Raw genomic sequence first — 25,313 nt, forward strand, 5'->3', positions numbered from 1 at the left:
TGACGATACAGAACTCAGCTGCCAGATTCATCCTCAACCTCCTCAAGGGGACCCACATCACCCCCTACCTCAGGAACACAGGCTCCCCATCAAGAAAAGATACCAATTCAGCATGCTGATACACACTTACGAGACCCTCTATGACCAAGCACCAGCATGCATAAACCACCGCCTGAACTACCACCAACCCTCCATACACCCTCACTCCACCTCCCTTGCTCACACTGCCCGCATCGGTTGAAACCACAGCAGAGGATGCTCCTTCTACTACCTCACCGCCAAGGCCCGGAATGACCTTCCCCTCTACCTTCGAACAGCATCCTCTCTAACAGGAATTCAGAAAGGGGCTCAAGACATGACTCTCTGATTGACTGCAGAAGGGTCCTCGCACATGGATACCCTCACCGGTGATTAGCCGAACTCCACAAATCCCCTTCAACTCAACTGGATTTGACAATAAGCCAAGTTTTCATCTGGCTTCTGTTGTCCACCCTCCCTCTAACCAAGGTGTGGCATTAAGGGTAGAGCTGCCGACTTTATAACTGGGAAACCAAGTTTGAGTCTTGGTGTTGACTCAACACCCTGGGATGTTGGGCAAATTACTTAATTACGTAACCTTCTTGTGTGTTCTGTGGCAAGTTGTCAATCATTTCCTCTGGTACCTGCAGTAATTTGCTAATCAAGGCTTTCCTTTACGCAGAATAGAATTCCTAAGGGAGGCCGTCACCTTTAGGTGACTCCTCTGCTTTAAAGCATTTAGTAGCACCACGCTGCATCTTGGAAAGCCTACTGTTCTTCTGAAAGTCTGAGAAGTGTGTGTTTATGTAACACAGCATCTAAACACTCTGTTGCTCAAGTCTCAGGCTGAATTAACAATGATGGAGACTACCTGATCTGTCTCTCTCCCAAAGCAGCTTTTGTCTGAATGTTCAGTGTAGAAACATCTTTAGAATCTCCATTAGTCATACATCAGAGATTTCTGCATGGCAAAGTAAAGGGAAAATAATAAGAAAAATATTTAACTTGAAAATAAATATTAAAAATATTTCTATTTTAAATATCAATGTAAATTCATGTTGTATATTTTGTAGAACAAAATAAAGAAATGCTACATTGGTATTATCCTAATTTTGAAATCAACCTTTAATTAAAGGAAATATAGTCAATTAAATTGAAAGTGTTTTTCTGAAGTTTACATTAAAAAAATGAATTCTCACTTAAAGAAAAAAATATTATCCACTAATAATTATTAAAAGTGATGTGTGTGTTTTAATAATTAAAAATATTGGTACATTTGTTTTTGAAGTTACAAAAGGATACTCAATATTTCATAAATAATAAATATGTAGAATTTTTATATATTTAACATTAAAGTACATTTATTTATATTTAACAATTTTAAATAATTTACGTTAACATTATTGTCTTTGAGGTGTTACCTGCCTCCATTATTTTTTATGGGAAGGTGCTGCACTACTATTGGTTGTTCATGTGTGGTGCTAGACTTACTACTGTTTTTTTATGGTAACTTGCATTAGGTTTTTGTGAATAAGCAAAAAGTAGTAAACTTGCTCATAAGAGTAAATTACTCAAAAGTGTAAGTTACCTTTGTGAATCAGGCCCAGAGTATTGTTGAAAGCCTACCTACAAAGGTGGTATGCTTGCATTCTGTATCTTATGCTGCACAAAGAATGAAGCCCCCATCATTTGCTATGAAGTTCAGACCATCACGAAGACAGCCTAAGTTACATCTTGCATTCTGGGCAGGAACCAAATTCCAAAGGGGTGAGAATGTTCCTCTCAGTGGAAGACTTTCAGCAAGACGGTGACTGGTTTCCTTGTCCATCTTGAAGCAGGGACAACTAGTGACCGGTCCAGATGTGACTGGCACGCTGTGACCTACGTAAGATTGTATTTCTTGAACTAGAATCACCCCTGAGTTCTCAGTTTAACAAAGGCTCCTACGAAGTTAAAAAGTGTCCCAAGGTGCTTTCTTTCACTATTAATCTACGCTAATGTGCCCTACCAAGGAATGAGGTTACTGATGGCCAATTACAAGGTGGCTCATTGGCGCTCATTCACTAAAACAGAGCACTGTTTTTTTAAGCATCATGCTTCTTTTGACCAGTACTTGGTGCCTCCCCTGACAGCATTTCAGACCAGTGCTTAATTTGTAACTAAAAACGTGCCGGTGCCCAAAGACCTCTTCTTAAACCCGGGGCTGCTGCATTTAAATGTGCGAGCACAGAATACTGAGGTAGCGGAATCCTGAAGCCATCTTGGGCTTCTTCATTCCATTTAAAGACACTCTCTGCCCCTTCAGCTCACTCTTGCACCTTTCTGCTTTCTACCTTTGTGACGCTTTCTCGTTTTTCACTTCCTCCTCTCTCCCATATCTGTCTTTTGCTTGCAGCAAATGCTTGAGGCAGGAGACTAAGCGCCGGCCCTCAAAAATAAGTGCCGGTGCTCAGCACCGGACCCCACAAGCACAAATTAAGCACTGTTTCAGACCCCAAGAAAGGGGCCTGCCCAGGGGCATAATGCAAGCCCCCACAGCCACTGCAGTACAGGAGGCCCTAATCCCACAAAAGGGTGGGGGGGGGGCATTCAGCCCAAGGCCAACGTAGGTATAGGTGACTGGACCCCCTCATCCCATTCTGCGGAGTGGCTGGGACATCATTTTGAGTTACACCACTGGGCCTGCCCCCAGTTTGAAGGCCTCTGCTCCAGGTGTAGGTGCTTGTCTGTGAAATACAATCAAGAGCACAGTCGAATTTCCTGTTATTCAGAAGTCTGTTGAAACAAATCTATTCATGGGATGTTTTTACATCTAGCTAGTAACAATGTGTTCTACATCCAGAAATTGACACGTGTGAATCCTAACCACACCTCGGCCTGGCCGTTGTGTCTTATAAGGCACTATATAAAAGAAACTAGTGTAAGTCATAGTTGCCTAAAGTCTGATGTTACGGTCTCACAGATGCAAGATTATTGGTGCACCCAGCGTCATTTTATCGATATGCACAGCCCTCAAACCCATCACATAAACTCAATCACTCGTTCCCGCTGGGAGTAGCTGTTGAAGGGAGGTGGGGGCTGCAAATAACCATCAAACCCCATCCCCCATTTTCGACTGCCAATCGCGTATTGGTAACCACGTACATAATTGCATTTTTCAAAGGTATAACTGATCATAAATGCAGTGTTTGAATTGGTAAAAATGTTTATAGCGGTCAATCTGTTGGAAGAATTGTGGAAAAATATAAATATGTATTTTACATTTTTTTACATAGGGTATAGCACTAAGTTTGGACACTACTGAGTGTGACCACCCTCCACGTCTGATGTGTGTCAACTTCAGTTCCTTGCTTGTCCTATGATTCTGTGGCATTTTTAATGAGCTTCCTGGTAGAGTCAAGGTGAGGGGCAATGTGTGGAAGCAACCTGGTCAAGAAGCCATATGCAATACCATACCGATTTTTTTCTTTGCTTGACCTGTTACCAGTGTAAAGTATTTATGGTGGATCCTGTGTGAATCTCTCAGTTTATAATGAGGCACAGTCTGTCTGGTTTGGTAAACTTAGCTGTTTGTTTGTATATAATGTTGCTGCAGCATTGGATAATATTTGATGAGTAATAAACTCCAAATAAATACAAGCATTGGCAAAGCCAATAGGTCTCACCTATGCAAGAGCTATTGGTTTTGCCAATGTGTTTTAGCCATGTTGTACACCAGTCAGCTTGGCTAAAAGGCAGTGGTGTGGAGGAGAGTGGCATGGAGTGTAATAGAGTGGAATGACGAAGAGTGGAGTAGAGTGTTGTAGAGTGGAGTAGCAGAGAGTGTTGTGTATTGGCGTGGCATAGTTTGGAGTCATGCAGAGTGGCATACACTGGGGTGTCATAGAGCAGAGTGGGCTGGTGTAGAGTGCATTTGCATAAAGTGTTGCAGAGTATAGTGGTCTAGAGTGTAGTGGCATTGAGTGCAGTGGCATTGAATTCAGTGGTTGCACAATGCAGCTTTGTAGAATACAGTGGCCTGGAGATTAGTGTGGTGCATAGTAGATTGAAGTGGTGCAGAGTGAAGTGGCACAGACTAGAGTGTCACAGAGTAGAGTGGAGCAGAGTAGAATGGTGTGGAGGGCAGTGGTGTAAAGTTCAGTGCCATTGATTTGAGTGGAGTAGACTAGAGTGGTGTAGAGTCGCATAAAGTAGCACTGAGTGCAGTGACGCAGAAAAGAGTGCAGTGGCATAGAGTGCAGTGGCATAGAGTGGTGCAAAGTAGAGTAGCATAGAGCGGTGCAAAGTAAAGTATAGTGCCAACCAGTGGAGTGGTGTGGAGTGGAGTGGCATCGAGTGGAGTAGTACAGAGTAGAATGGCGTAGAGTTCAGTGGCGGACAGTGCAGTGTTGCAGAGTAGAGGGCCAGAATGCAGTGGTGTAGAGTGGAGTGGCATAGAGAGCAGTGGCGTAAAGTACAGTGATGCAGAGTAGAGTGCAGTGGCATTGAGTGCAGTGACAGAGTGCAGCTGTGTAGAGTAGATTGTTAAAGAGTGCATTTGCACAGAGCAGTGGTACAGGGCAGAGTAGAGAGGTGTAGAGTGCAGTGGCACAGAGTGGAGTATTCATGTTGTATCACTCTGTCATTACAGATAACACATTTTCCATGGAAATAGCTCTTACATTTGCACAGACATACAGGTTTACCAATTAAAATATACAATGCACAGAAGAAAGTGTGTGGATATTGCATCACCTAGTGAAATGATTTGTTTGATCATATTAAAGTATTTGTTTCCAACATACTTCAGAAATAACAAAAAATGTGTTTCATTTGTGTTCCCAATTCTGATATACTCTGAAATACATACACAGTTCGTGTATTGTGTGCTAGAAAAAAAACACTCTTCCCTGCCCCCAGTGTCCAGCTAGATTGTCACATAAATCCTTTCACTTTGAAGTCAGAGAAAGAAAAGTAAAAAAGCATCCTCGGAAGACAACAACTGACATGTGACCTTGGTCTTAGAATCTACAGCAAATATCCCAAGATAAGAACAAGATTTACAGGCCTGTTTACAGAAAATGAGCACCCAGAAGGATACTGTAAATATGGTTTGGGGAAAGGAAGGTACGAACTCAAGCTGGACTGCCGAAAACACATAAAGCCAGCATATGGAAACAAGAAAATGTGTGGTAAAAACCACAAAGTCAATGGCAAGCAACGGACAGAATGCATTCCTAGATTAGCTTTCTGAATGTCCCCAATACGTCTTTAGCAAACCAGATAGCTCTGCTGTCTGGTAGGCTGCAACCTGAAAAAACAGAAGCCCAGGACTAGAAATATGGTCAACTCCCCACAGTGGTTGTTGTACTGGGGTGGTGGAGGAAGAGGTTTTATAGGTGTAAATATTGGTATGTGCATATCCTTGAGTACAGCATTACCCTATGGATGAAGAGTAGATTAAAGGTGAATAGGATTCATTGGTATTTTGCTTTCTGGATCAGGGTAAGCTTATTTATGGGTATGAGGTCATAATATCAGGGTGCAATTCTCTGCATTTTCCAGAAAAGGGACAGATCTGTTTGCTCCACTAAAACAAAGCTAAGATTTAATTCAATTAATAGTATATGTGAGCCATCTTTGTTTGTTGTGGGACGTGTGGTGGGATCTTTAGCTTTACAAAACCCCTGCTATTGTGGACTGGTGAGTGTTCAGTACACAAGCCTATATTCCTCTGTTCATATGTTCTGAGTTCTTGTTTAGAGGGTTTGAGGTAATCAATGTGCGCGCTGTAACTTGGAGTGTTTTAGTATGTATTTTTGATAGGTCTAATGCAGCGGCGGCTCCTCCGCTATGGTGGAGGAGCATTGCCCCCGCCAGCAGCAGAAGCTGCAAACCTTTGACAACGAAATGATAATAATCTATGTTCCGTTTAGTTGTTAAAGGGGTGGGGGCCACGGGGTGAAAGGAATGAGGGGGGAGTGCACTCCCCTCAGGGCGCATGTGTGTTTCCAAATGCACATGCGCACTGTGAGCTCTCCAACCCGGCACTGTGTTGGTGGGCTGGAGAGAGCAGGCACAGGCTCCCAGTCTGCTTGGGAGCGGCCTGGCTCGGGTCTCAAGCCAATCCTAATGCTGCTTTCATGCAGCGTTAGGATTGGCCGCAGGGCATTCTGGGAGCCTGTGCCTGCTGAGGGGACGGAGAAATGGTGCAGTGCGTCATGTACGTTTTTTTTTAAAACTATTTTTTCATTTATAATATTTCCCCGCCACGTGCTGTCCCGCCCCTTTTAACCACCTTAGCTGCAACTAGTCTAATGTGTCTAATGTGTCCGTTAAGCATCCTCTGCTTAGAATCAGAGGGCTGGCAGAGAGAAAAGACTACCGCTAGATAGGATATGACGAAAATACAAAAGGGGTATATCAAACTTTTGAAAACTCGTGTAATTAGCCAAATAGAAAAAAATAAACTTTATGATTGATGACATTTCACACTAACAAGTATTTCTTGGGATTGCTTCCTAGGAACATTCAAATTAACCACTTTATGTTCCAATGGGACGAAATCCTGAAAAACCCAAATTATCAGATAAAGACAGCAGTATGGTCCAGCCTTCCAATTTCCTCAACCCATATTAAGAAAAAATATTATTTTCCACTAGGATAAACAAACATTCTGATAAAAGTATATGGCAAATTTTGGCAGCTGAACATTCATGTGTAACTGCTTGGTGAGAGGATTTAAAGATCTAATGTTCAAAATAACGTTCATACAAGAAAAAGGAAATTGAATTTTCATTAATAAGAGGTATTATGGTACTAGTGTGTGCAACAGTGATGAAACATATGAATACATATGGCAGTTTGGAAAAGTTAAAGGATTGAATAGTCTGCTGTTTTATTTGTTTTTAATGTATTCCTGAACATTTTATCTTGGTGGTTTCATGAATCTTTTTGTAATATACCTGAGTAAACCCATTACATAATTAAAATTGATTTTAGTCACTGTTAGAAACCCCAAGTCAAATAAACATACAGAGGTTACAGCCAAGAGAGGAGCCAATCGTGGCCCTCATTCTATGGGCTCAAACTAATTTAGATTGGATAAGCAATAAAACAGAAAGAGCCAAAAAGTGAGAAGTACTATGACAACACATTTTTTGATTCTCTGAATTTTAACATTATTTTGGAGGATAACATCTACTAAGAATGCCTACAGTGTTTGGTTTGGTTGTGAGTTTCCTACTCGGGCAGTTCTAAAACACTTTTGAGAGACAGAGATCAGACTATATGCACATAAAGTGGGTAGTAGGTAAGGTAGTGTGTATCTGTGTGGGAACATTTTCATTTTTTTGCTAAAGAAAGCATGTTGGAATTAGATTTGATTTGATGCACCACCATCACTCCTAACTCTGGTGGTTTCTGGGTGGTCGTAATTCATAGTGATGCAAGGGTGTGGATATAGCGTGTTCCATGGCTTTAAGTGGGGTGGGTCTTGCTGGGTCCTAGATCCGTAACAAACTTTGGAACGGGTCCCTAAAAGGCCCTATGTTCATATCCTTAATAATATTACACACATGATCAGTGCTCGATTTCTCAACAATTACTGTAAAACCCTTACAATAATCCATGTCAGCAATTACATTACATTTCACATGCTTTACATCCTCTTGCCTTCCCCGAGTATTTGTTTTTTTAAAAGGTGTGTTTCTGTGTTTTTTTTCCCGTGCAACATAGGACACTTGCATATTGCACACTATAAAGTGAGTTCAAATTGCGGGAGAGTATTCATGATGCAGCACAATTGAGATCTCTGGAGTTGAAGCTAAAAGCAGAGTGAGTTTCTGGCAGTGGGCCATAATAGTGTTCAAACTACACACTCAAACATGCTTGGCTCTCAGCAACATTCAGTGTGATGGTCACTTATGTGCCACTTGTAATTACCAATTCGTGTTTTAGTTTACATCTTTTAAAACACACCCTTAATTATGTAGGCCATGCCTCTTTTAGACCCACCAAACTTTTTTCATCCCACTAAAGCACTGTGTGTGTATGGAAACTATTCTCATGATGTAAGAAGGGCAGAGAATCCGATGCTCTATACTCCACATCTGGGCTTTTGACCAAGTGCTGAGCCTGATGCATTCAATTTCAACATACCAGATTTACACGACGCAGAGCAGCATACATTGACACCAAAAACATTCAGTGGGAAATCACACTGTAGTCAAAAATTACAGCAAACAAATAATTGCCTCATTTCAAATCTCACCAAATTTATGGATTTCTTGATTTTTATGGAAATAAAACCTGCACCACAACCTTGACTGTCCTTACTAAGAGCAGCAGGCTCCCCAAAATAGATACTTCTGCCTCCGTCCCTGACTCAGCGTCTAGTCCTTTGACCTGCTACTGAGTCTGACTACAGGCAATTGGCTGCTTCTATAGAGCTGCAGAGGTCCTGCTGATGTGCAGCTCCTGAAATATGAAAGATGGCCTATTGTCATTGCATGTGAAGAGTAGAATCCTGTCCCTCCTCGCCATAGATGATTAACTATGCCAATGTGTACTTCAGTCATAGCTGGGATATAGGAATCATTTTTTTTTTCCTGAACTTTGATTAAATCTTGTCCCTCACAGGTCCTGCACTTTCTTGTACTTTTTGGTTGTGAGCCTTAAAACAAATGAATTGTATCCTTTCTTTGCCCACCCTCCAAAGTAGATGCCAGCAGGTTTGCTTTGCGTTGCACTGAACACCTTGTCTTGGTCAGCGTCAGTTCACTGCCCCTTTACAGTATTTTTGCACATATTTAAATAGGCAATAAGCTGACAAAGCCTAAAGGAGACACAGTACTCTCTTGCAATTTGGAATTGGTCCATCAGCTAATCCCTAAACTTTTGTTCGTACTCATAGGCAGAGCTTTAAGTGAGTAGGTCCCTCCGGGTCTCAGAACTGGTAATAATTAAAACCAACAGTGAAACCAATCCCTATCAGGCCGTATTTTCAGGTCCATAACTTTACTAGTAAAAATACAGATCGATTTCTGAACATGTTATAAATGTCAGCAATTTAGTTAGTTTATATTTCACTTTTAACACAACCTTCCATTGTTTAAGAGTGTTATCTATTTCCAGGATAGTGTATTTGTATGTCTTGTAGCATATTACTTTTGTATAGGGCTTACTTTGAACTGATTCTCTTCCAGGGCTTATAATGGGCCACAATTGAGAGCTCTGGAGCTGAGGCTTGAAGGTAGGTGATTTTCTCACAGTGCCTACCACTGGGCTAAAAAGGTGGCCTAAATACATGGTCAGCCAATCCTAGGCCTATGCAGAGCGCACAGAGCAGCGGTCAAGCATTCCAGTTGCAATTGTGTTTCTGTGCAATTCTATGTGACGGAGATAACACTGGTGCCCAAATATTACAAAAAGCAAAAGAAAGTTCAGTGCTTCTAGGAGGGTGAGTGCATTGTGTGTTTGTGGGGTAGTGAAGTGATGGATATATGAGCAAGTGCATTCAGGAGAAAGTGAAAAGAGAGTGCTAAAAAGGAAGGAGATGCGTTGTAAGATGTGGAGAGAAAAAGGACATACATGAAGAGCTGGCCTTTGCTAAAAAAGCACCTTGAATCAAACCACATTTGTTTCCCTTCCTCATCTTTTTCCTGTCTGCTCCCCTTTATCTTTCTCCTAAGCACCATAAATATGAGGAGTTATTTGGAAGGGAGCAATGTCATTTATGCAGCGCATGGAGATAAAGAACAGACACCGGTGGACTGGAACAAAAAAATAAAAATAAAATAAAAATACATTATTAAAGGAAGTTTTGTATTTAAGGTCAGTGTGCCCCTTTGACATTAAGTGCCCTGAAGTTTTGCCCAGCTTGTCTGCGCCTAAAACCAGCCCTGCGTACATGTGTAAAATAGATTGAAACAACAGGAGTGATTGAGACACTCAAAAGACAACTACCCCTCCACAGTCCTCAGAAATATTTAATTCACACTTTCACTGTTTCAGAATGTATACATTTTCAGTATTATTTTCAATAAAATTGTTGTTACTCATTTATCCTAAACAGGCAACTGCAATTGACAAAGCCAATAGTCCTGGCTCGTTTTAGTGGTATGTCAGTTGCTGTGTTATCTATCTGGGTGCAATAACAGAGAGCTCAGTGAAGAACCACATTACTGGTCAGGTGGCACACTATGGGAATCAAAGAAATTTAGTTTTTGTGTTCAAGCCACACCCTAAAATATATAAGCCGCCCCCCTGTTAGAGACTCACACTTTTAGCACTACTCACTGGGCTATATTCTTGAGTTTGTCAGTGCAAAAACATTTTACCGGTTAAGGCATTTGCAAATGTAGCTGATTTCAACCTAAGCCATTTACATTGTGTAAATTGTTGAAAACGAAAATGGCGGTTTTAGGCAAATTAATGGTGCTGGTAACTAACTATACTCACCATCTTTGTAAGTCAGTGTTTGTGACATCATAAACCTGATGCAAAGAGTTCAACGGATAAATATTAACTGCTCTATCACTGATATCTACTAACTGGCAAAACACTGCAAAAATTCTAATATTTATGTTACACACAATCTACAGCATTATTAATAAAATCAGTAAACAGGAGTGTAAAAACAACAACTAGGCCACTCAGCTAAAGCAGTCGAAACATTCCGAGCCACTCCCCCATGACCGCACAGCAGCGTGACTTACACATCCCATGGCCTCCACCTGATGGCCAGAGAAATGTCAAAAGCTTTTCATTCATAGACTCAGCAGCATGACTCATCTCAAATACCTCTGCTTTGCGATCACGTGTCTGGTTGCCAGTTACGCTTTTTATACATGGCCTGATATTTTTGGGGTGCGCGGATCGCCACAGGGTCCCTGCTGCTGTGCCTGTAATTTCTAGCGCACAATTTGTATTTGGGGTTTGAGAAGCATGGTTGTAGCGCCCCTGCTGTTAACACTGCTGCTGTTTTTGTGCTTACAACCAATTGACAGGTGCCTTTTCCTCAGCACCTCTCTTCTCGATGAATTCCTATGAATGACAGTGGGCAGGGCGCACATATCCCCGGAAACGAATGTAAAGAGGGAGGGGGCGAGGAGATGGAAGAAAGATGTAGGCTGATGCACTTGTGAAAAGACAGATATGAAGAAGAATCTAGCGCACCCCATGAATTATTAATGGTAATTGATGATAATTAAAAGAGAACCGGAGGCTGCCATCTTTAGCTCCTGTTTTAATTATCATGAATTAGGCTGGCTGAGGCATAAAACACACACACAGCACGCCCCCGCCCTCACCCCACCCCTACCCAAGATGTCCTCCGTCCCTCCCTGGCGGCTGCAGAGCTAGGCATCAGCCTCGGCGTCGCGAGACCCGCTAAACAAATGGCGCAGGGCTTAGTCCTCGCCGACAGCGGCCACCCCCCTCACCCTACCCCGGCGTTAGCCTGGCCTTGGTTACCTGCTGCAGTTGTCTCCCGGGGCGCTCCCTCTGCAGCCCCCGCAGGATGCTCTCTTTTCCTCGGTCTCCGGCCCCTCCGTACCCCCTGTTTTTCACTCCCACACCCGCAGGTCGCAGCGAGGCTCCCGAGCAGGAGGTGGGGAGAGGAGCGGCGGTGGCAGCGCGGGGACTCTGGATCTCCAAATATAGCCAGACCTAAAGGGAAAGGAGCGAGAGCGGGGCCGAGATGCGCGAGGAGGTGGGACTGCGTGTGCAGGGAGAGGGGGCGCTGCTTGCCTCAGCGCAGCTCTCCCGCTCGCAGATCCGCGCAGGCTGCTGTGCTTGGCAAAAGAAGAACCAGCACAGCTAATTCCACTGGGGCTGCTTAATTGCGTTATCTTGTGTATGCGGTAGCAAGGGGATCAGGGCGAGTAAGATGAGCACATTTCATTTATTCAAAGTAATCGTGGAAAAGAAGAGAAGCCAAACAAAAAGCATGCTCGGCGGCAGCTTTACATTGTCAGATTTAAATTCGTGTTGGTTAACATGTATTATTTAGTGGGCGTCTGTTCATGAGGAAACAAATGGAGACATGGGAAGTAGACACGCGAATTTTTTCTCCAGGGCACGATGAATCAACTGTTCTTTTGCATCGTTTACGTTTAGGATTGGCAGGACACCACCACACAAATCTCTGTTAATAAAACATAACAATGTAGCAAACACACTTTCTCCTGTTTGTATGAAGTAAACATTTTTACGCAAGTGTAAAAATCGAAAGAAACTTTATGAACGAGAGCAAAAAATATTTCACATGCATTACGTATAAATAATTTTAACTTTTTGTGTAACATGACCAATTACACACAATACTGCTCACGTTTGAGTTGCCCCCCCGCAATAAAAGTGTACTATGTAAAGCGCTGCGCTGCCTCCTGCCGCTACGTTTAAAGATAAAATAAAACAAATAAAAACAAACTATCTTAAGGCAGGTGCTTCTATTTCTGCGCGTGGTACACTATGTCAGTTTAAAGTGTGCTAGAACTGTAGTATTCCCGTTGGAGATCGGGCTGAGAATTGCAACATTCTTTTCGGTATTTCCTTGGCAGCTGTGTCCTTTTTTTTTTTGCTCGTAGGAGTGAACGCCTACCCAGTTTTTGCCCTTATGTGGAAAAAGCAAACACTTGGGAATTGTCCCAGATTACATTTACTAGATTGCTCAGAAACATACAGCTGATCCAGTGGTTTGTGTTCTTTGGCCTGCCCGCTGTCAGGCATTGGAGGACAACTTCTTAAATAGGTGATTTAGGGTGACAATAAAGACAGCAGCAAAGTAGTTGCTTCTCTGACACAGGAGAAAGTATGTCCCCCCTAATTTAATGAGCTTTGCATTACTACAAGGTAAATGTTGGTTGCCAGTGACAACGGTGCAACCCTGCTATACGCCATGGCTGCTTGCAAGTTATCCTAACCTGTCTTAACGAAAACCCTGTGACAAAATACTTTACACAACAAACGTGTTTGTACAAGTTATTACAGTCTCCGTGTAGGCTAACTGTGCTTACAAGTCTAATCCTCTTAAGATCTAGGGGTAGCCCTGCTCCGCGTATTTACGGATGCGCTGTTTCTGCAGAAATGACATCCAAGCCATGTTTCAGTAAATTAGACTACATAGCTTTATCAGGCGTGTCCTCGTTGACAGAAATAATATTATGCTGGAAGACAGAATTAAGTATAGGAAAACAAAGAAGCATACCAAAAAGATGCTGTATCCTAAAGGATTTTTAATGCGTTTACAGTATGAAATACATTACTTTGCTGCTACATGTGACAACCATTGAAGTGTATCCTCTTTCAAGAAAGAATTATTAGGACAGAAAGTAGCAGGTGCATTCACCAGAAATTATTTACATTCAATTACATTTTCTTGCATTGCCAAAGTGTGGTGCTTCCATTGCAATGCACAGACAGTCAATGATCCATGGGGCACACGTTCCTTCTGGATGTTGCTTGGTATTGTTGGAACACCAGCACGCACAATGAGTAACAAACAGGATGTTTATAAGCTATGTGGTTGGCTTTTAAAGAAAAGTGAACTTTTGTGGTAAGAGCCACAGAATGCCAACTGCTAGAATTGACAAGTTTAGGGTGGTCTTTCCCCCAACATTTTGCCTACCCTATCCACTTTTCTGAATTCGATTTGCTGATTTTAGGGCTGTGTGCACTTTACCACTGCTAGCCAGTGCTTAAGTGCTTGTGCTTTCTCCCTTAAAACATGGTAACCTTGACTCATCTTTAACAATGTATGTAAAGCATGCAGTATTTGTCAAGAGCACCCTCACAACTCAGAGAGCATCTGGAATGAAGTAATACTATCACACTGTTAATCCAGCAACATTTGTTGCGCACACAGTTACTGAAGATGGACAAGTACATGACTGTGCTAATTAAACACCAGATGAAGGAAGTAAAATGAGAACAGACCCCATCCCAGGAAGCATGTTGCTCTTTGTTGATGGGTCCTCTTTCATAGATCAGGAAACTGAGATTAGAAATTCTTGAGCAGCAGTGTAAGAGCTGAGCAGCAGGGAGATACCACGCTTTCTAATTTTTCAGCACATGCTTCAGAATTAGTGGCCATTATTGAAGCATTACAGCAAGCTGAGGACTAGAGGTCACCATTTACTCAGATTCAGAATATGCCACTACCACTGTACATTTTAGCATTCTCAGGTGGGAAAGGAGCGGATTTCTTAAATCTGATGGGTCCCCTGTAATGCACAAAGATTTATTGGCACAATTGACAAAAGCTCTAACTTTTCCATCCAAAGTAGCAGTGATTAAGTGCACAGCGCACACCAATCAGCAAGACCTAGTCTCCAGAGATAATGGTCTGGCAGATTGTGCAGCAAAAGAAACAGCTAAAGCATCCCCATATTGTGATGAATATGATGGACACACATTAGGACTGATGACAAGCAGGCAACAGGATGCTACTGAATTACCACCCCCATACACAGAGAAATCACAATTACATTTAGGCGAATTGCAAGAACAAGCACTACCTCATTAAAGGGAGCTGTAGGAACAGCGAGGCTGCAGTCACCAAAAGACTTCATTTACAGACAAGAGAGCACAGGCAATCCAGTAATGCCACAAGCCCTGTTGTACACAGCTGTAGAGCAACTACATCTCCCAGCACACAATACAAAGGAATATCTTTTGGCTACACTACCAGCAGATTGGTTTATTCCACAACTATCTGAAATGATCACTATGTATATCGTAGAATGTGCAGTAGGCCAACAGTATAGCCCTAAGCCTATATTGAAAGTGATCACCTCAACAATATAACAGCCAACAGGTCCATTAAAAAATTTACATTTAGACTTTGTTGACATGATTGAGAGATGCAACAATTACAGTTATCTTATTGTCATTCTCTGTCTCTTTTCAAGATGGATTGAGGCAGGGCCATGTGTACATAATGATGCCAAAGCAGCAGCCTATTTTTTAATAAGAGACGTAATACCCAGGTGGGGAATAGCAGAAGCAATCCGCTCAGATAATGACACACACTTCAGAAATGCAATGTTCCAGCACATTTGCACTTACTTAGGAATAAAACATAAATTGTAATCTGTTCATCACCCCCAAAGTAATGGTATAGTGGAGTGCCTCAATTGCCTCCTAAAAATAAAATAGGCAAACTGCGTGCTATGTTACAAAAGAACTGGCTTCAATGCCTACCCCTAGCCTTATACCCCCTCAGAAGTCAACCAGGAAGTGCTCACCATTTGACCCCGCACCAGATAGTGACAGGCATCCCATGCCTACCCCTTAACAATAGCGTGAAAAAAGAGAGATGCTTCTAAGACAGCTGAGGCTTTGGGGGATGAAATGAGCTGTTATTTATCTCAATTGTTGAAGTCTGACAAGTTCTTCTCTAAACAGGTGTTGCAACAGGAGAAGTGCACAACCACAGCCCAGCAGACTAGTTCAATACTGTTGGCAAGCAAGTGTACATCTGCAATTTTGTGAAGAGATGGAGGGACAGAAAATTCGAAGCCCCCTTCTCGATAACCAGGAGCACACCCACTGCAGTGAAAGTGGAGGGCAGGAAACCATGGATACACTTGTTCGAATTTCGACTGGCCCCTGCTTTGTGTCAAGCATCGTCATCCTCAGAGAGAGACTTAGAGGAGAAAAAAGAAAAACAAGAGTAACATCGCCTCCCTTCAAAGTGCAAGTGGAGCATTTTATTGACTCGGCTAGTGGACAGTTATATATTTCCGTTTTGTTTTTTTGTTCATATCTTCTTATGTTAGCAGCTGCATTGCAATGGTATTTTAGCCCATGTATGGCACGATGTCAGTATCTCACATGCTTTCAGAGAGAAGTATACGAGCATAAAAATGTATCTCATAGTATCCATGCTAGCTTATTAGATAATCTGTGGTGCCAGCATATGACAGAGACAGGCATGCAGACTTCTAATGAATCATGTTTTGTTTGTTCTTTGATTCCACATGCAAGTGATTCAGACAGGCTACACTCGTTCAAAGAGGTACCCCTGAATATTACCTAATGTCTATTACAGCTTTTTCTTTGTAGAATGCAAGGTCAGATGCCGCCTCTGCGGGTAAAATAGGGAACATTCCTAGTAAACACCAAGCAATATGAGGAAGAGTTAGCAGACATAATGAGCACCCTGACAGACCGCAAAGAACTAGCAGTGAAGCTAGACACAGTGGCTAAGACAGGAGTTATGAGGTACAAAGGTGAAACATGGAGAGCTAAAATATTGTAGCTGGGATTTTTAGGGGTGTCCGGGCCTTCAGTTTTCTGTAAAAACTACTCTGTCACACCTAGGCCCCACGATTGTCAACAGAGACCATATTTCAGAGTGAATAGATCAGTATACATTCATGGTCAAGGGCCCCATGGCGCTACATTTGGATCCAGAGCCCTTCCCTTGTGGAAGGGAAACCATAGTGATAATATCACACAACAAAAGTGTCATTTAATGTAGATGAGACCATATCTCAACTAACTTGGGTAGAAACACCTTCAACTGTTCGACTAGGTAGAAAACCCATTATTTTTTCTTTGTTTCGGGGAGAGCGGAACGGTCCCAGTGGGGAACAACATCAATTACATCACAAGGTATAATGCTGACATGCAATGGGGCACCTCCAGTCTGATGGACTATTTTTGGCAGTGTGGAGGGTGGCTGAACATGTGACTTCCTTCAGGATGAAGAGTGGACATTTCAAAGTTACATGGCCACCCCATGAGCAGCCCAACTACCTTGCTGCACCATCATCAGAGGAAGAGAGCTGCAGATTATTTTGGCTCTACAACCTGGAAAAACATCCTGCAGGAGCACAGGTTATTCAACAATGCCCAGTTGTTCTTTAAAAGCATCTTTCCATTCGTCCAAGCAAAAACCACTACACGTTGGTTGCACACAACTTGCTGGGAACTCATGAAGACCATCAACACCATTGAAGATGGCTTTACTGCATTCAAACAAGACTTGCGAGCTATGAGAGTAATGCTCATGCAGCACAGGTATGTGTTGGATTTGATGACGGTTATGGAGGGAGGCGTTTGTGCCAAATTAGAACTGGCTAAACTACATATGACCCAGCCAATTATGTGGACAATAGAACAATGACAGAGGCCATACAAACTCTGCATGCTCTGCAAAAGTAGATGGTGGACGAGGAGGGTGCCCCCAACAAGTGGTTCTCAGGGTGGTTCACTTGGATACCATCCCAGATGTCAGAACTGTTTAAGGGCTTGATGCCTGTCCTTGTGGTGATACTTTTGATGTAATGTATCTTCCAGTTAGTGATAGGATGCTGCAAGAGGGTTAGCCAGAAGCTGGGAGGGATGTTTACCACTTGATTGGTCAATAAAATGCAGGACGTTGAGGAAAACATATACACACTGATGGACACATGCAAAAGGGAAGGTGAGTAAATAGTTGAAAGATCAAATAAAGGGAGAATGTCATTCAAAATGTAGAAAAGAGAGAAGGCCCACTTTTGCTAATGCACGGATCAGCAGGAAAAAGTGCAGAATTGTATGTGGTCAAGGAAAATACATGCCCAAACTTTTTACAATGTCAGAATACAGAGCAGGAACAGAGTGGGGGCCTGGGTGAGAGGCAGACACGAGTTGTAGCAGATAAAATAATTAGAAATACAGCTGAAATGGAAGGTCACATTGTGAATCATAGGCCACATTATAATACACGTTTCTTAGAAAGAATGTAGATCATAGCAATACGAGGTAACACAAAAAGCTTTTTTATGCTTGCAGAGCAGCCGACGCATAGGGAAGAAATGTTGATATGCTTCAGAGCATGAGACTAAAATACACTGTGCGTACTAGCAAAAATATATCAATAGCAGGTGCATTTCAGCCATATTCTGGTAATATGTGGTTAGATGCTTTTGCAGAAAACTATTGCTTTGTGCTGAAATTATTAGAGATAACAATGTACTAAGCAAGCACTTCAATTAATATGCATGCCAGTGATGAATAAGACTCCATTGTGGTTTTGAGACTATATAAGACACTGTCTGTTATGTTGCAGTTCAGTTTCAGAGCTGATCTGTCCTCCCGGCCATATTTGATAAAAACCTATACTATATTGCCAACCAGAATTGTGTTGCTTCTTCATTTCTCTCTTCTGACAACATTGTCTTGTGTAAAATTTCCTGTACACTTATTTACACACATATGATTCTTTGTCTCTGTATAATATCTGTGTGATGTGAAGTGCTCTATCTTCCTGCATTGGTGTGAATAGCGCTGTAAAAGAAATTAAATACATGTGATACTAGGGCTATTGAGAGACGAAGAACACCATTGGAGGGTAGTAGTGATAGAATCTGTTGTAGAAGGAGGTCCCTGTGGGGCACCGAAAAAGATTGTCATACTGGGCACCACCAGCGCTAAAGCTGGCACTGGATGAGCCCTCATAAGGGCTCAGTTTAGAGGCTAAGGTTCTTAAGGTCTTAAACATTTATTGCCTTTGGAATACAATGTGGGTTATCTGGATGCATTTAATTAAGCTGTAAATCAATTGGAGGAACAAAATGGTCTAATAGTCAATAGGAGTTGGACTTTGCTAATAGCGCTTGTGCTAAAGCAAATTAATATCACTGGTGAGAAAAAGCAAACATCTCAGGTCACATTTATTACAAGAGGAAAAAAACCATGAATATAATCATGTTATTACAGGTCACCCAAATAATTATTTACATCATTTAAGAAGTGTAGACTCATGAGCCCAAACTCTCTAGATCTGCATTTGGTGTTGGAGAGATTAAGATTTCCTTCTTAAACAAGATCAAGGAGAAGATGTTGGATTGATGCAGATGTTCTGGCACAGCAGGCTTAAGCAGCAACATTGCATAATAGCAAGTGGAAGCAGAGGGGAATCCCACACTACAAAGAATGGTGGGTGGAAGTTGCCAAGGGCTTGGAACATTTTCAGAGGTGTGAAACTTAAATTAAAGGTTGTGAAGAGACAAGTAGCATGGCATTAGCTGACTAGTCAACTGGTGCTGCTGGGGATGGTGGAAAAAAAAAAATGTCATTGTGAAACCACAAAGTGAATTGTGTGAATGGATAAAGAAACATGTTATTGTTTTAATTTAGAGGGGCATTTCGCGAACTCACCCATGTGTCCTGCATTCGATAAAAACATATAGGAGTTATGTTAGAAAGGCACACTTTCAAAAGATTGAATGTAAAGATTAAGTGAATTGAGAGTATACATTTGTGTGTAAGCTAAAAGGCAGAGGAATGAAGGAAGATGTGATACTGAGTTGATAAGGAGGGTACCATTAACATGACTGGATATATTTGCACCATTTTGGAATTTAATAGGAGGAGTGGTGATTGGAAAGTGTATGTGGCAAATACCTACTATACCCCACTAATGACATGTTTTAGCAATATAGATAGTGAGCATAAGTCATCTACATAGTGCGTGCTGGTGGTTAAAAATTCTTAGAGTTGAATGTCCATTTTTTAGGTTGAGCGTTAGCGTTCAGCCTGCTGTATACTAAAGTATACAATAGAGTGAGTTCCAGCATTCTGATTTGTTAGTTACAGTGTCCTTCAAAAATCCTTGCTTGCTAGTGGTCAGTTCTGCCTCTTTGTCCTGCCTTTATTCACTTTGGGAGCAGCACAAAGTACTGTGTAATTACGCTATGTCCTGTTTATCTCTTCTGAAGGGGACTTTTTCATTCAGTATTGGCCTGTTTGCCTTGCACTGTGGGTGTGTTCAGTCCCTCCCCCCCACCAGCTCCCTCTGTAAACATAAACCAACAGCAGAGGGGGGCTTTTCCAGGGGCCAGCTCGCCCTTGCTCTCTTCCTTTTGTTATTTTCAATCTCTGTGGCAATAAAAGTCCAGTCAGTAATTTACAATGCTATGAACTCTAACTCGAACAAACACAAGACTATTGCATTCCAAATGCTTGTTTTCATAGGCACGGGGAGGTTAAGTGATTTTGCCCAGAATCACAAGATGTTGTTGAGCCAACGCCGAGACTGTAACCTGGTTCCTCGTCAAAGTCGACACCTCAGGCTGGTAGGCTACATCCTCTCCTTGCTGTTACTTTTCACTATCCAGTTTGATTTTGCTAAAACTAGAATAAAGATCTAATTTATGACTCAGGAAGCTTTTTTTTTGTTTTGTGGTTTAGCAAGCTGAAGACTTTCAAGCAGAACTGCTCTTGGGCCAGTGGTAAACATGTTCAGCAAACTCAGCAGTTCTTTGTTGTTCCCGTACATGGAAATAGCCTGATATGGCCAGGCCCAAAAGGTGCTAGACGGACTTCTGCATTTCTGCTTTAAAAACAAGACCACTGCGTTGCTACAGCGGTCAGCCCGTCTAAGTGCAATGGGGCACCAGCACTGTTTGTACAAATCATCAGATGTGGGTCTGGCATCTGGACACCACTGCTCACCATGACTGAGTGTTACCTTGCGAGTTATCAGTGCTGCTTTGCCTCAGGCCCATAAGCTGTCCCGGGTGTCTTGGGCGCTGTGTGCCTCTGCTCTGTCACTCGGGCAGCCGTTTGAGTGGAATGAACTTTGGGATTTTCAGACTTGTTCAACAGGGATCACATAATTTAAGAACACTAGAATTTCGGATTTGTGATAAAGAAATCGAACTCTAGGGGAAAATAGAATAAGCAGAAGAAGTCTGCACCTATCAGAGTCCTTTTCAATTTCCATGGGAAGGAAGGTGAGGGGTGGGTCCGTTCAGGTCACATTTACTACAAAGCATTCTTAGGTGTGACATCGGTCAGTGAGAATACACTACTGACTATATTATGTAAAATTATTTTTCCATCTGTTCAGGACCCACTGATTCGGAAATATTTAGGACACATAGGTGAAATCTTTTACACAAGCCAGGCCTTGTGCCGAGGCACCATTCCGTCACTACAGAGAAGGACACTAAGGCCCTCATTCCGACCCTGGCGGTTTCAAACCGCCAGGGTGGAGGGCAGAGGAAGCACCGCCAACAGGCTGGCGGTGCTTCCCAGTGGTCAGAAAAGGGGAACCAGCGGTTTCCCTCCGGTTTTCCCCTGGCCCAGGGAATCCTCCATGGCGGCGCTGCTTGCAGCGCCACCATGGGGATTCCGACCCCCTTCCCGCCAGCCTGTTCCTGGCGGTGTAAGGCTGGCGGGAACGGGTGTCGTGGGGCCCCTGGGGGCCCCTGCACTGCCCATGCCACTGGCATGGGCAGTGCAGGGGCCCCCTAATAGGGCCCCACAAAGATTTTCACTGTCTGCTTAGCAGACAGTGAAAATCGCGACGGGTGCCTCTGCACCCGTCGCACCCCTGCAAATCCGCCGGCTCCATTCGGAGCCGGCTTCCTCTTTGCAGGGGCTTTCCCGCTGGGCCGGCGGGCGATCTTTTGGAGATCGCCCGCCGGCCCAGCGGGAAAGTTGAAATGACCCCCGCGGTCATTTGACCGCGGTGCGGTCTTTGGGCGGTTTCCGCCCGGCGGGCAGCACCCGCCGCCCGCAGGGGTCGGAATGACCCCCTAAATTCCTTAACAGAAGTAGATGTTTGTTGTGGCAGGTAGAGTCAAGGAGAAGATGTTGGATTGATGCAGATGTTCTGGCACAGCAGGCTTAAGCAGCAACATTGCATAATAGCAAGTGGAAGCAGAGGGGAATCCCACACTACAAAGAATGGTGGGTGGAAGTTGCCAAGGGCTTGGAACATTTTCAGAGGTGTGAAACTTAAATTAAAGGTTGTGAAGAGACAAGTAGCATGGCATTAGCTGACTAGTCAACTGGTGCTGCTGGGGATGGTGGAAAAAAAAAATGTCATTGTGAAACCACAAAGTGAATTGTGGGAATGGATAAAGAAACATGTTATTGTTTTACTTTAGAGGGGCATTTCGCGAACTCACCCATGTGTCCTGCTTTCGATAAAAACATATAGGAGTTATGTTAGAAAGGCACACTTTCAAAAGATTGAATGTAAAGATTAAGTGAATTGAGAGTATACATTTGTGTGTAAGCTAAAAGGCAGAGGAATGAAGGAAGATGTGATACTGAGTTGATAAGGAGGGTACCATTAACATGACTGGATATATTTGCACCATTTTGGAATTTAATAGGAGGAGTGGTGATTGGAAAGTGTATGTGGCAAATACCTACTATACCCCACTAATGACATGTTTTAGCAATATAGATAGTGAGCATAAGTCATCTACATAGTGGTTAAAAATTCTTAGAGTTGAATGTCCATTTTTTAGGTTGAGCGTTAGCGTTCAGCCTGCTGTATACTAAAGTATACAATAGAGTGAGTTCCAGCATTCTGATTTGTTAGTTACAGTGTCCTTCAAAAATCCTTGCTTGCTAATGGTCAGTTCTGCCTCTTTGTCCTGCCTTTTTTCACTTTGGGAGCAGCACAAAGTACTGTGTAATTACGCTATGTCCTGTTTATCTCTTCTGAAGGGGACTTTTTCATTCAGTATTGGCCTGTTTGCCTTGCACTGTGGGTGTGTTCAGTCCCTCCCCCCCACCAGCTCCCTCTGTAAACATAAACCAACAGCAGAGGGGGGCTTAGCAGACAGTGAAAATCGCGACGGGTGCCTCTGCACCCGTCGCACCCCTGCAAATCCGCCGGCTCCATTCGGAGCCGGCTTCCTCTTTGCAGGGGCTTTCCCGCTGGGAAAGTTGAAATGACCCCCGCGGTCATTTGACCGCGGTGCGGTCTTTGGGCGGTTTCCGCCCGGCGGGCAGCACCCGCCGCCCGCAGGGGTCGGAATGACCCCCTAAATTCCTTAACAGAAGTAGATGTTTGTTGTGGCAGGTAGAGTCCTTTCAGACAAAAGCGTGAAATATTGAAAAATCCGGCGATCTCTCTTGTTCAGGCAGGTCTATCATGTCGGCATAGAGGTTAAATCTGGGCTGCAGAATGCCCCAGTGGGAGCCTTGCTCCCTACTGACTGCTACTTGCTGGGGCAGAGTCAAGTGGAGGCCGGTGTATCCAGACAGGCTGGTAACAATTGCTAGATGTCAGCCCCTTCTTCAATGGGGTGCTTTGTGTTCCTGGAGTCTAAGCAGTGAGGACAAATCTCTCACTCGTCATTCACCAGAAGAAAGGGGCTTGGTTTATACATGGCTTTCTTGGAGGTGTGGGGCTAGTCTTAAGGGAAGAGTAAGAGAAAGGAGAGTCTGGGCCTGGCAATTATATCTGCATTCCTTTTGCTTATTTAGAGGCAGAGGTTGTTCTGGCCCAATCCTGTCTCACTCCATCCCTGGGTATTCCTTGAAACAACATGAAAACTATGGAGACTGCAACTCGAACATGGCACCTAATTACAGGAAGACACAGAGGGCCTTATGGGTTGATTGGTTAATTCAGACAAATGCATTTAAGCATGGGTCGTAATTATGAGTTTGCAGATAATTAACGCATCTGATAATTATCGGGTGTCTTAAATACCTCAAGCTTCCTTAAATTAGGGCAGGTCAAACCTGCCAAAATTTGACAGGAGAAATATGGACATTATCTACTGTACCATGCAGATTTTGGGGCGTTAAACACCAAAATCCACATGTTATTCCCCACAAACTCATAATAGGTGCTATTTATCGCACCCGATAAATAATAATAATAATAATTGTATCATTATTAATCAGGTGTTCTAAAAACACCTACATTCTTAATCAGGATGCAAGAGGGGGAGGTGCTCTAGAAAAGCTGAGTAACTAGTAACTGAAAATAAACTACTACAGTAGCTGTAACTGTAAAAAGAGAAAATGTACTCTTAACAAGGCAGATGGAGTAGACACGTTATTGCTGATGACCAAGCGTGGGTTGTATTCTGTCCTAGGACGTGGTGCCTGCAGTGCTACTAAGACAACATGTAGGCAAAGGGTTTGAATAGGAGGTTGGGTGATGATGTAAAGGCTGTTAGGGTAGCAAAGGTCTTTACATATATCACTCTGTCTTTACTACGCCTGCCAAATTTCGAGTTTACTGCCAGCGCAGTGGTAAACTCTAAGGTTGGTGTGAACTGCCACCATGGTGTTCATACAAAACCATTAAAAAATTTAGTGTGCATTGGTCATTGGTGACGAATGCTTCAACCAAAATTTAAAACGTTTTTTTTTTCCACAAATAACTTTCAAAGCAGGAGTATGTTGTTGGAAAAAACAAAAAAAACTACTAGCCCCAAGATCATTGGAGTTTTCTCCAATGGCGTGGTGGTTATTTTTTTTTTACTTTTGTTGACCTTCACTGCCCAGACATTCCTAACAGCGATGGGCAGTAAAAAAAAATCTGACCACGCACTCTAAAAAAGGTGAAAGGGCAGATGGTTTACATCCAACAGCCAATACTCCCTCAGCCATTGGAGAAAGGTTTACATCTTCAGAGTAAATTTTACTCTATCATTTTAAGCCTGGCGGTCTGCCCAAATCAAAATAGGGGGTGGGCTCGACCGAGTATTTAATGGACACGCTACAGCGATGGAGTACTTTGTCCGCCAAACTCTAAATCAGGCCCAAAATGTTCTGATTGTTTGTTCCTTTGTTTCTGTGATCCTGTTCCGCACATGACAGATGTTGCATATGCGGGGGGTTGCTGTTATTCTCCTCATCCTGCTGCTGCGTGTGTTCCACTTACTTTCCCACTTCCTGTCCAGCTTCCTTTCTTGGACATGGTATCCAGAGGACTCATCTATGAGACCTGCGGTCACCCATCCCTGTTCTCTTGTCCAAGACAGGACAGGCTGTGTTATTGTAGAATGAGGAGAATTCCAGGGAACCCACGTTCCTGGGAGCTCAGGGGACTGCGGTAAAGTCAGCCACAGATGCCTGCTGTAATGCTGACAAGTAGCAATACACAGTGGTCAACTTTAGCTTACGCTCCAGAGATGCCGACCTTGTGGGAAATATGCAAATGTTACTGAAGGTCAATCCTCCTACAATGCTCAAGACAAGGGAAGGAAAGCGAGACAGCCATAAAGCCACGGACACAGTTGTGGCAGGCTCCCCTCCTCAGTGCATGCACAGTGAGTTGCTCATGTTCAAAACCTAAAATTCCCAATATTTACTATTTTAGCTTCAATGAAGTGTGTTTTTTTGGGTGAACTGCCCTTTGTTCTCCTCAGTCAGTATGTTATCAGGATACAAACTCCTATGTGCTAGAGAAATTCAGGACCCATGCTAACCTTGAGGATCCTGAGACACCTCATTACCACCTCATCAGTCTTCTCCGTCCTAGTCTTACCCAGGTGAGCCGTAGTCTCTTCCTCCACAGCTTCATGGATGTCAATTCACGAAACTGTCTGGGGTAGCGA

At 43.1% G+C, this 25,313-nt stretch overlaps 1 protein-coding gene across 1 annotated transcript in view; it reads right to left on the bottom strand.

Annotated features, from left to right (window-relative positions):
• CAP2 (cyclase associated actin cytoskeleton regulatory protein 2) overlaps positions 1 to 11,789 on the bottom strand; it is a 420,383-nt gene extending 408,594 nt beyond the window's left edge. The window contains exon 1 of the mRNA XM_069218426.1: positions 11,473 to 11,789. The gene's annotated coding sequence lies outside the window, so the exon portion shown is untranslated. The remainder of the gene's footprint in view (positions 1 to 11,472) is intronic.
• Between the last annotated feature and the right edge of the window lie 13,524 nt (positions 11,790 to 25,313).

Source organism: Pleurodeles waltl, chromosome 2_1 (genome assembly GCF_031143425.1).
Source record: "Pleurodeles waltl isolate 20211129_DDA chromosome 2_1, aPleWal1.hap1.20221129, whole genome shotgun sequence".
NCBI classification, from domain to species: domain Eukaryota; kingdom Metazoa; phylum Chordata; class Amphibia; order Caudata; family Salamandridae; genus Pleurodeles; species Pleurodeles waltl.